At 43.1% G+C, this 12,441-nt stretch overlaps 1 pseudogene across 1 annotated transcript; it reads left to right on the forward strand.

The window, feature by feature from the left end:
• Positions 1 to 2,660: 2,660 nt before the first annotated feature.
• On the forward strand, positions 2,661 to 12,095 carry LOC308222332 (ubiquitin carboxyl-terminal hydrolase 42-like; annotated as a pseudogene). The gene is made up of 16 exons: positions 2,661 to 2,830; positions 2,876 to 2,934; positions 4,027 to 4,227; positions 5,450 to 5,560; positions 5,721 to 5,823; positions 5,984 to 6,051; positions 6,189 to 6,259; positions 6,804 to 6,886; positions 7,534 to 7,645; positions 8,265 to 8,405; positions 8,607 to 8,707; positions 9,167 to 9,305; positions 10,005 to 10,729; positions 10,873 to 11,003; positions 11,109 to 11,197; positions 11,468 to 12,095. The product of its transcript is annotated as a ubiquitin carboxyl-terminal hydrolase 42-like (transcript).
• The last annotated feature ends 346 nt before the right edge of the window (positions 12,096 to 12,441 follow it).

The raw sequence follows: 12,441 nt of genomic DNA on the forward strand, positions 1-12,441 counted from the left end.
TGAGGGCTGTGAAAAGCAATTTGTTAAGTCTGCAGAATTTGAGTATTTCCTCAGGTCCATAGATGTTAACGAACTTCCTGTTGTGGAAGGTCTGTCTTTAAAAATATTAAATGAATGGGTCTCAAGTAGGAATTTTCACCTTAGCATAGATCCAAACTGCAGTCAGTTTGGAAGTGGGGAAGCTACCTTCTCAAGTCCGTCGGATAATATAGTCACAGAGCAGGTGGAGCTGTGTGCAGGCTTGAGACTTCTCTTTCAGAAACCAAACCACTGAGACAGGGTTTGACATTGAATGTCATGACATGGAGTGACATTGGCTTCTTTTGTCTTTCAGATGCAAAGCTCACTGATGGAATCCTTCGCTACCTAAACTAAACCTACTGACAAAACCAGCTACGTCTCATCGTCAAACCTGACTCTTTACCATCAAAACTGTGTACAATCAAGGCTGATGGTTTACCCTGAAATCTGGCTGTTTACCATCAAGAATGACTCTACCATCAAAACTGACTGTTTACCATCAAGCCTGGCTTTGCCATCAAACCTGACGCTTTAGCACCAAACCTGTTTTCCATTGAACCTGCCTTTACCATCAGAACTGACTCTCTACCATCAAATGTGACTTTTTACCACCAAACCTGACTGTTTGCATCAAACCTGACTGTTTATCATCGAACCTGGATTTGCCATCAAAAAAGATGAATCTTTACCTTCAAAAACAACGACTCTTTATCTTCAAACTGGACTTTATCGATGTGGACCATCAAAACTTAGAATTTCTGATTGAAACATTTACCATCAAGACAAAATCCATACGTTTCAATTCCGTTCTCTTAATATACTGTCACTTGCCTGAAGTCTCAGTTGTCTTTGTCTCTCTAAAGTGGCTAGCTCCAGACAAATTCATAGGGTGATTTTAATTTTTATTATTAAATGCTATCAAACTGTGATGCACTTCATATTCACTGGTCCTGCATCAGGAGAGCAGTGATTGGGAACCTCAGTGAAATACAGTTCCTCTGACTTATCTGTCTGGTCTGATTAATCGACTTGAGGACAAGAGATCTGAGTTGTTCTTGCCTTATATTTGACTGAAGCTCATGGAAGGGAACGGACAAAATCCCTCTTTAATTCAGGGTGGGAAACCAGCTCTTAATGGAGTAACATTCACAGCAACACAGCTATGAGTGTTCAGCTTTACAAGAACAATCTATTTTGCAGGTGAGGAATTTTCTCTCTGAAAAAGTAAACCTGTCAATTTAAATCAGTGTGCCTAAAGGTAGGCAAAGAGGCCTTTGACTTACAAGAGCAGTTGCAAAATCAGATCTTAACCTCTGAAACCAGTAAATCAGCACGCACCTCCCATGTATTCTTGGTAAATGAGGAGCTATGCAACAGTAGGGTTTCACACTTTATTTTAGAGACAGTCTCCAGGCTGAAGCAACAGGTCCTCCTGATAAATGAAAACGTTACGATTGCAGTGGATTTACATAGAACGTCACATTTTAAACAATGATTGATACAGAGTATGTCATGCAAATCACTTGTGTACGCCAAGTTACTACTTAGATCAGTCCCTATCTGTGCAGCGTTTACATTTTATATTCAAACTGTAGCTAGAAACATTTTCTAAGAAAATCTAGAAATGGAACTGGTAAGCCACAAGTCTTAGCTTGTAGGATTTGGTCTACAAGAGACCTAGCTTTTCCAGCCAGCATATCTACCATAGGGATGTACTAAATCTGAAAAATATGCATTGTTTTCACCTAGAAAGCATTCTAGTTGCTGCTCAGTTGGCAGAGGTTCAGTTTTGTACCAGTTTAAAGCGGTTCAAAATGTTTCAGTAACGTAGAGCTTATTTTGTCAGAATAGCGTCAATTTTAAGCCAGTCCGGCTGAGCCGAAGTTTCCTGTACATTTCTCTGCCTGCACTGCACTGGCACCGCGGCTGATGGAAGTGGCCACACAGCTCAGCTGCTGAGCGGAGCCGGCACGGCAAAAAGAAGGGAAAGAGAGCGGCGGGAGCAGCCGGCTCGGCCCGGCTCGGCTCGGCTGGGCTGGGCTCTTCTCAGCTCTGGCGGCCGCTGTGGCGCCGGTCGGGCACCCGGCCGCTGTCCTCCTGCCTGCCGGGCAGCGGAGGGGTGGGACTCCCCGTCGGGGCGGGGCTGGGCGACGTCCCCAGTATGGGGCGGACGGACCCAGCCCCGCCGACGCCGACGCCGCCACCGCCGCCACGGCCACCACCGCCTGGCCCGGCAGGACCGGGGCGGGGCGGGGCGGGGCGGGAGAGCGCTGAGGCGGGGCGGCGCTGCGCCTGCCCCCGCAGCACCGGTTGCCGCGGGCCGGAGGTGCCCGGTGGGGCTGGGTCGGAGCGTGAGGTGGAGGGAGAAGGGCGAGGCGAGGGGAAGCGAGGGATCCCTCGGAGCCGTGCTCTGCCCTCGCCTGCCGCGTCAGGGTCGGGTTGGTTTGGCTGTGTTTGGGCTCTTGCCGCTCCCGACAGCGGACGTGCTGCGTGCCGCGCCGGTCCGTGAGAGCAGCGGTGCCAAAATGCTTTTAGGGACCAAAACGCCTCGGAAAGGCAGAGCGGAGGGTGAGCGGGTAGGTGCCTCAGGCTCAGCGCTGGTGACGGAAGGCCGGGCAGTTCCATTTGGAACTGGTACTATGACGTTAACCGACTTTGGGAGCTTATCTTGCGACCCGGGAGAAGCAGACCCTCAGACCCCGGTGAAACACTGGGCAGACGCGCCTTGGGAGAGCAGAGAAACCCCTGGGCGGACGGAGACCACGGTCACGACCCCGGAGCTGACAAACTCGGAGCCCTTCGCTTCCAGGTAAGGTTAAAGTGATAATTGACTGCGGGTTTCCTGGGTTGGCAGATGGATTATTTTTTATGAAAGCAAACAAGTGTGGCCTCTGGGGGTGTGGGGGTGGGGGTGTGGGTGTGTGTGTGTGTGTGTGTCCGTTCGGGATGTTCCTTATTTCGAATTTGTGTGTGTGTGTGTGTTTGGTTTTTGGTTTTTTTTTCGGGGGTTTGGTTTTACTTTTCTGTTGTTGGTTTGGTTTGGGCTTTTTTGTCTTCCTGTAGTGTTGCTTTGTGGAAGTATAGTTTGCAATTTAGAGACATAGAAGTGCCTTCATGTCTTCATGTCTACCTGTAGTAGTTTCCTGTTGCTCCTTATTTCTACTTAGGCATTTTTGTGTATGTTGTTGTTTTACAGTCACTGCTGCAAATGTTTGTTTTGTCATGAGACAAATGCGTAATCGCTGCTCCCCACTTAAACACAGTTTTGTGAGTGGGGTTTTTAGTTTGGTTGTTGTCGTTTGGGGTTTTTTTAATATTTGTTACCAGCTATTTAGTCCTTCAAGTTATTTCTTTGCAACTGAGTGACAGGATCTCCTTCTGGAATGCTTTGTGATATTTTTAAGTCAACCAGAACTTTTATCTTTGATACAGATATGAACGATGACTATAAAGAGGAGAATACCTTCAATATTTAAAAAGCTGTCATTCAGGTGGGCCAACAAATGGCGTGCCAAGTAAGTGACAGCATGCACCGCAAACTTTGGCTGGGTACAACCTGCAGAAGAGCCAAAGAAGGGACCAGGAGGTTCTATTTATTGTAGAAACACGGAAAAACCCAAGCCTTTTGGCCAGGGAGAACTAAGTAAGTGTGCCTTCTGTCCTTCCCCCCTTTTCTTCAGAACAAAAACCCCAAAAGTTAGAAAACACAGTTCTCATTTGTTGCACTGATATAAAACAGGGTTGTGATGAATAAAGCCTTCAGCGCTAGGCTGCAATTTTGTGAGTCCCCTAAGGCAACTGAAGGGACTGGTGCTGGAAAATGATGGTTCAAAGCAGTGTGTTGACCTGCAAATTCAAGTGGCAGTGTTTCAGCTGTTCCATCATGTGTTTTTGGGTTGTGGAGTAGACCTGGTTCTTCTGGGTGCTCCTGCAGAATGCTACCTTTTAAACAGCCTTTTTCAAACAGAAACCGTAAATAGTTTTGGAAATCTAATTTTCTTGCAGTTGTTAACGATGGAATTGCCCCACCACGTGAAATTCTTTTTCCACCTGAGAAAATCTGCATGGATTGGCAACAGCCACTGAATGTTGGAGTTGGACTGCAGAATCTGGGCAATACGTGTTACCTTAATGCTACTCTGCAGTGTTTGACGTACACACCTCCTCTGGCCAATTACATGCTGTCTCTTGAACACAGCAAGTCATGTGAGTACTTTCTAGTATTATTATAAATATGTTGGGCAGCTGCAAAGGTGGAAGAACAACAGGGATTCTGTGGAGAAAACTCGTGGCTTTCCAGTTTTACCTGTAGAAGCCAGCTTTGAACGCAATCTTCGCGGTCTTTTCCAGCCTAAGTGATTCTGTGATTCCATGGTTATTTAGCAGGGAGCTCAGAATGGCATATAAAGTTCATTTGTTCATTTAATGCACAATGGTAAACTTGCAAGTAAAGACCATTTCTTGCTTTGTGTGAATAAAGAAGTATGTTGCAAAGGAAGGCATTTGATGAACATTTGGGATTTGGGTTTCCTGCTGGTAGAAAGGAGGTAAAATTTAGGATGTTGGCATCATAGCTTCTTTGTGTCTGCAGCCTAGATGCTGTAGTGTATTAATATTGCAATAAATGACACGTTCACTCTTGACCCATTAAAAAGGCCCACACCCTAGAAAGCACTACGAGCCAATTTCTGCTGTCCTGAAATGGAAATCTGTGTGGGGCAGTATTAAAATGTAGACTGGTTTTATTCTAGTTAAAAGTTCGTATTTTTTGAACGTTGGAATTTGTATTCTTTGCACTTCTATGCTTGAATTGATTTAGGCATAGGAGCCTCTTTTCATCTCCATCTAGGTCTATTTTGACAAAGGTACATGCATGCTTTTTGGTTTGGCATCTTAGTGTTTATTCCTAGAAATGTAAGTGTGTTTTTTTAACATAGATAAAAATGTTTCCAGTTAAGAACCCTGTTGCAAAAGGGAGGGCAGAAATAATTTAATCTTTCCTTTCTCCCGGAGGTTTCTTAGCTCTGTGTCACGTAGCTCACCTCACAGCAGTATGCTGAAAATAACAGGCATTCTCTCTTAGTGCTGTGTCATCAATGTCAGTAGTGTTTTGTCATATATTCGGCAGCCTGTGGAGTTCACATTCGTGTCAGCCTGCAAAAAAAAAAAAAGTCATTGCAATAGTGACTTAGATTGCTCATCAGAAAATGCATTTTAATGCAAACTCAGTCATCATTTAAATTCTGTACAGGATTGTGTCTTAAAATGCCACAAAACTGTCGGGATATTGACGCCTTAGGAGAAGAGGATGCACATGAAGAATGCACATTGTACCTTTAGCTTAAAGAGTATTAATTCATAAGGCTGGTTTTTGGTTTTTTTGTAGCAATGCATATTTGGCTAGACTGTTGCTTCTTTCACTCTTCAGGTCATGAAAAAGGCTTCTGTATGATGTGTACATTGGAAGCTCACATTAACCAAGTCCTGTGTTGCTCTAATAACGCTATCAAACCTACATCTGTTATCCATGGCCTTAAAAGTAAGTAATTTCAGATGGTTTTATTTTGATATATTTGGTAACTTTTCAAAGAACTATTTGATGCATAGAAATGATTTTGATGCTTGGAAGGAAGATATTAGAAATACAAGTTTTCTTTCAATTTCTACGAGATAAATATGACCACCTTCTTATTTATTAGGAATAGGAAAGCATTTCCGTTACGGCAGTCAAGAGGATGCACATGAATTCTTGTCCTTCACTGTTGATGCTTTGCAGAAAACTTGCTTGAATGGAAGCACCAAGTAAGCATAAACAAATTATTTAACTTTTGATTGTTCTCTAGCCCCTTTTACTCCTTTCTTTACTATACTGCATTAAAATCCGTGTCCTTGGTAAAAACTGTTTGAAGAGTTAAATCTGAGCCTCGCATCATCTGAGGTCTGATTTATCATTTCTTTCCAGGTTGGACATATCTTCTCAAGCCACCACACTTATTTATCAAATATTTGGAGGATACCTAAGATCCCAAGGTACTTGTTAAAAATCTTCCTCTCCTTTGAAGTGGTCTGTGTCTGTTTGTCTGTAGTAAAGGACTTTGACTAAAGTAATACGTGTGAAGACTTTAAATTTGTCCAGTCAGTGTTAAGCATTTGTATTTTGATTCCAGTGAAATGCTTGAACTGCCAAGCCGTTTCTGATACGTACGAACCATTCCTCGATATTACTTTGGATATAGAGGTAAGGTGTTTTGTGAATATGGGTTGAGCTGTATGGGGACCTGTAGAGCCTTCCAAAGAAAGGCATTTTACTGAAAAAGATACACTGCTAAAAGGAAAGAGCTTGATGCTGGATGGGAGCGGCAATCCTTTGGTCTTGTGTGGAAGGCATCTAGATGCTCTCCATGTTTGCAGTGGGTTTAAGCTGTAAAAACAGTAATTATGTCTACACAAACACCTATACTCTCACACTTCTCCATTATTCTGCTTCAGCATACGTCTGTCCTTAGGCTGATGGGTTTGACTGTTCTCATTCTTGATGCCATAGCATAGCACAGGAGCTGTCTGTGGCACTGCAAACTTTATTGTTTTGTTTCAGAGTAGAATCGTTTCCACAGGAGGTAAATGCTCAGCGTACTCTGAGGTTTCTGCCTCCTTCACAGTGGTTGCCGGTTGGCAGTAGGTTGCTTGAGGATGAACTAGCAAGGTTCTCTCGCAAACTACCAGGAAGTGTTTGAAGTTTTGCTTTTCCAGTGACTTAGTGCTCTACTTTCTTATTCATCCAGGCCGTTACGTCTGTCACCGAGGCTCTAGAACAATTTGTGAAACCTGAACAACTGGGCGGAGAAAACAGCTATAAGTGTAGCAAGTAAGATTCTTACTAATTCCATCTGAACACAAGAGAACGCGTTTCATGTATCACATGAATATCTGGAAATAGAAGAATTCTGGCCATTAGCTCATATTAGACTTTTATTCCTTACTGCTGCTTCTACTGGTGTTTATTAGCCTTCGTAAGAGTGAGGTTGCACACAGAAATATTTGTCTGGCCAGAAGTTACAGGGGATGTCTGCTAAGTAGTGGTGAGCTGAAGCATGGAGCTAAGGACAAGGATTTGGGGTGGGAGGCAACAATCAGCTTGCTGAAGGTCCTAGTGTTCCCTGTGGAACAAAGTGGGATTGGGTCTCAGTGCGTGTGAACGGTGGTCGTTAACATGAGCAGCCTCTAATGGCTCACTAAAAAATGTCTTGCAGGGTTCTCATGCTGAATTGTTGGGAAGCCTTTCCTTTTTGTCATTAGGATAGATGCTCAGATGTTTGCTTGGCTATCGAAAGATAATGTTCTAAATCCTTTGTTTTGTAGAGCTGTCCGCTTACATCCTGTTACCTTCTGTCTGTTAACAAGCCTGAAGTGCAGCGTATGGGTTCATAAGCCTGTGCGAGAGATGAACACTTGTTTGAGTTTTGGGAGGGGGAAGAATTTGCCGTTAACCGTTTGTCCGTGCTGGTTTTTAAGGTGCGAAAACATGGTTTCTGCCTCCAAGAGGTACACAATACATCGCTCCTCCAAAGTTCTCGTCATATCGCTGAAAAGATTTGCAGATTTTACTGGTGGCAAGATCAACAAGGTATATTTGCAGCTGTAAAGCAGCTTTATCTTCTTGGAATGGGAGATTTCCCCAAGAAAATATCATTTTAAACAGGGGAAGTTTAGATTGGGTATAAGGAAGAAATTCTTTACTGTTAGGGTGGTGAGGCACTGGAATGGGTTGCCCGGGGAAGCTGTGACTGCTCCATCCCTGGCGGTGTTCAAAGTCGGGTTGGACAGAGCCTTGGGTGGCATGGTTTAGTGGGAGGTGTCCCTGCCCATGGCAGGGGGGCTGGATCTAGATGATCTTAAGGTCCTTTCCAAGCCTAACTATTCTATGATTCTGTGATTCTATGATTTAAAAGTTGTTAATGCTTGCAGGCTGTAACTAGAGACTAATAACAATAGTCTAAGAAAAGTCCATCTAACAACTGTGGCTTACGGTAACCATAGGGGTATACCTCACTCTTAGAGCTAATTCTGCAGAAAAGAGTTCTCTGCAGCTTAAATGACTAAATGTTGTTTCTGAGAAGAGGTATTTTTATAAGAATCAAGAATATATTTGTGTGATCCTAGCCTGTGTTTTCAGAAGGGTTTTTCTCAGGCTGTTCCACCAAGTGATTCCGGGTAATTTTTGAATCTTCCTGTTTTGTGTTTAGGATGTAAAATACCCTGAATATTTGGATCTTCGAGCCTATATGTCCCAATCGATGGGAGAACCACTCATCTATTCTTTATATGCAGTTCTTGTTCATTTGGGGTTTGGCTGCAGTGCAGGACACTATATCTGCTTCATAAAGGTGGGTACCAGCTTGATTTCTCCCAGGGTGAAATAAACAAAGAAAATCAATGTTACTGGTAACCACCGTTTTGATGGGGAAAAGTTGGATGGTGTGTTCCATTTGATTTGGTTTGGATGGTTTGTGCTGAAGAGTTCTACCTGTGACGGCATTTGAGCAACATGCATTTTGTCTAAAGATGTCACTGTCTTTTATTTGCAGGCGGGCAATGGATTTTGGTATCGAATGAATGATGCCGTAGTGGAGCCTTCTGATATCCAAACGGTTCTCAATCAGCAAGCTTATTTACTTTTTTATGTCAGGTAATACCAACTCCTGAACCTGTTCAGAATATATTTACTTTCCTGTTACTGATACTTGTCTTTTTTTCAGGTGTTGTTATTTCTGTGCTAGGAAAAGATTACAATTTCTGGAATTTGGTTCTGTCTAACCTGAACTTGCCCACAGCGTTTACTGCCTTTCATTGCTTGGCGTTAAACTGGTGCGCTTGTGTACATTGCTGTCTATCTGGTCTTTGTAGCTGGCTAATGTAGAAGAGGAGAAATTACGCCATAGATGATGTAAGGGTGAGCTGTCGCTCTGGCAAGGATAGTCATTGTAGGGAGACCATTGTCTGTTTTTTAGTTTGTAGTCTTGGTTGAGCCTTTTGTACATGTCTTGTGTGTCACATCATCTGTTCTTTTCAAATTTTAGAAGGGGGTTTAATCCAAGACCAGGCTGAAAGAAAAACTCTAAACTGAGATCACTGCTTTTTTCCCAAGGCGCTATGATTTGACACTTGGAGAACGTGGTTTTTACTTACCAGCACCGTCTGACCCCTGCTCATTCCTTGGTCAGTGGGGGCCTAATAGTAAGCAGGACGGATTTATGGGACCGCAACTTCCTCCTCATATGATTAAGGTAATTTGCAGGGAGCAGATAATGGCACCAAATTGATAATGTTGTTTTCTTTTGACTGGGGGTGGTGGGTGTGTTGTTGTTTTGTAGCGTCTGAGTTTTATTTTCCCTCCCACACTGCAGCTTTCTTCACAACCGTCAGCAACAGCCAGAATTATTCCAACAGTGGCTAATCCTAAATTGTGCAGCCATGCTACTTCATTATACTTCCAACTCAAAGTGCTTTCTAAAGCACTGGGAGCTATGCTTTTCAGACGCTTGAAGGAGCCTATTAATTCCTGATGATGATGATGATGATAAGAACAATAGTAGTAGTAATAATTCAATATCACTCCGCCAGTGTTACTTTAGCTGAGTCAGTGAAAACGATTTTTCTTGGTCCTGCGTACCAGAGCAATTATTACAGTGTTTTCGAGGAATGTTTAAAGGGGAAAGTAAATACATTTGGGAAGAGCTTTAGTCAGTGTTAAGTTGTTTGTGTGGGTTTCAAAAATGAGGCTCATTTGATACCAATATGCAGTAAATCAAAAGCAGCAGGAATTAAACACACTTGTTGGACTTAGGTCGATATTGGAAGTGGGGTGTTTTTCTTCTTATGTAGTGAGGCAATTTGTAGAAATATTTAGTAGGAGAATTTAATGTTTTCATAAGTGCTGTGTGATTGCACATATTCATCTTGCAATCTTTTCTTTTTAAATACAGAATTCAAGTCATTTAAATGGAAATGGACCCCTAGAAGAGGATACAAATCCTGTTGGTATCTCCATAAAAAGGCTATCTTCAGCTCTACCAACAGCTTGCATTCAAAACTGGGCAATTACCAGGCCTTCAGCTACGGATCCATCGAAAGCCCAGAAGATCACTAACAGTATTCATAACATATTGCCTGAGCGGCAGACCGTGTCACAGGCTGGCCATCTTACCAGTGCTTTGGAGAATGAGGATCTCAGCAAGGCCATTCCTTCCTCCACAATTACAAACTCTTTCAGAGCAGAGTCTACCTCAGATGCCTCCACAGTGGCAGTTGCTGCTGACATTTCCAGACAGGAAGTTCCTGATGAAATGATTGTAGAGCCAGCAGTGAATGTAAGTCCTACACTCGGCTCCGATGCTACGGTTCCTTCCAGTGCAGAGTCTTCAGGAAAATCTGAGGCATTTAAAATGAATTTCAGCATATCTTCCAATGGAATTGTGATTGGGAAGGTGGTCAGCACATTGCAGAATTCCCATTCTCCCTGTGAGAGGGCTGAAAAAGAGAGATCCCATCATGAGCTGCCAAAAAATGATTCACTAAATGGTGCTGTTAGTTTAGATATTGGATCTAAACAAAAAGGGACTGAAACTTGACGATTTTGCTTGCCGGGTCCAGCCTGCTAAACCTTCTGAGATTTTCTTTGCTAAAACAAATGGATTGCTTGAACCAGCGAGTTATGTTTGTTCCATCTAGAACTTCTCACCTATGGTGTCCTTAGTATTCAGGAGCGTTAAAATGTTCCGAATTCATGTGAAATACTGTGAAAACACACAGCACAAATTTCATCGTTAACACTTTGTGCTGTTGTCCCCTTAGAATTTGCAGAGCTGAACTGGCATGTGAGAACATGTCAGCTTCACAAAAGTTCAGCTGAGATAGTACTTGATAAGTTTCATAAATATATTGGGGGTGGGGAAGGGGTGATGTGTGAATTGGCAATAGTGCACGTAAGGCAAAGTGATCTTGCTTAATAACTAATGAGGAAATTTTGAAACAGTTTTCAGCTAAAGGTAGTATATTTTTGTCTCTTAACGTCTGCATTTTAATTGTAGGTACCTGAAGCTGAGTCACCGATTCCTCAAGAAATAATCTTAGAATCCCTGGCCTACAGCCACCTGAACAGGCTGTCAGCGCAAACAAGGTAAACCGGGTATACTCTGATGAAAACAAGATTTCATCCAAGTTTATCGTTGTTTTACCCCTTTACTAATTCTATTTAGTAGAAAGCTTTGAACCAGTACAGCAAATTCCACACTGTACATGTAGGGTTGCAGATGTCAGCACCGAGCATGTATTATTCTGGTACTAAACACAGGCAGATGCCTCCTGGAATGCTTCTGTTTCTTCATAGGATGATTTCCCACTTTTTACCATTGGAATTCTTTCTCTGTTCTCTTTTTTTGCATCCTAGGATATGTGCAAGCCAATACAGACCTTCCCATAAGGAAAGAAACAGTCCAAATAATGGCAGAAGCTCAGGAAAATACTCTCGTTATAGATCCCGAAGCAGAGAAAGAACAGAACAAGACAGGAATAGGTATTACCATTCCAAAGGAGAGAGAACCTGGAGCAGGGAAAGATACTATCAAGATGAAGCATGGAGATGGGAAAAACGCAGATATCACGAGGTTTATGACTCTGTTCATGGAACACGAGTTGGTAGAGAGAGGAAGTCCTCTCATTTTGTTGAAGACTTTGACAAATTGAGTCAGTTCTACAAATCACGTAGGGATCATCACTGCCACAGCAGATGGGCTCACACCGCTCACGGCAGAGAGGAAGGAGCCCATCACTTGAGCAGCCACAGAGAGAACTTCCGTCATGGTTCAGTACCTCAGCAGCAGTCGGAAAAACACTCTCGGGAAGGGTACGCACCTCCACCTGCCTCAGCTTGTGCACAATTTGAGAACTCTATCTGGGCAAATGAAAAACCGAGGCTTGGCAAGAGGAAATACCGTGACACAGAAGGAAGCGAAAGCGAAGTGGAAAAGAAACGCCTCAAGATAGATGATAGATATCGAGAGAAGGATTACAAGTAAGCAGGGATTCCAGCATAATCTGCCATTTTTTTCCTAACTCTTTTCTGTGTGTTTCTCATGCCTGCCTTTTCCCCATTGTTTCTAAGTGATTTATATAGCATAATCTGACTACCAGTTGGTCATTAGGCTGGTCATTAGGTTGGTCAAGCCAACGTAGGAAAGATGTTGCTGAATAGCGTTAGAACGCTAGACCTGGAGCACAAAGTTAAGAACCTGTCGTGGTTTAAGCCCAGCCTGCTGAACCCAGGGCAGAGCCAGATCTGCGCACTGTTCTTGATTAGGTTACAACAATTATGTATTTTTAATTCCACATATTCCACAAATAGCCCCTGTCAGGATTTGTGTA

The sequence above is a fragment of the Psittacula echo genome (assembly GCF_963264785.1).
Source record: "Psittacula echo genome assembly, chromosome: 5".
Classification (NCBI taxonomy): domain Eukaryota; kingdom Metazoa; phylum Chordata; class Aves; order Psittaciformes; family Psittacidae; genus Psittacula; species Psittacula echo.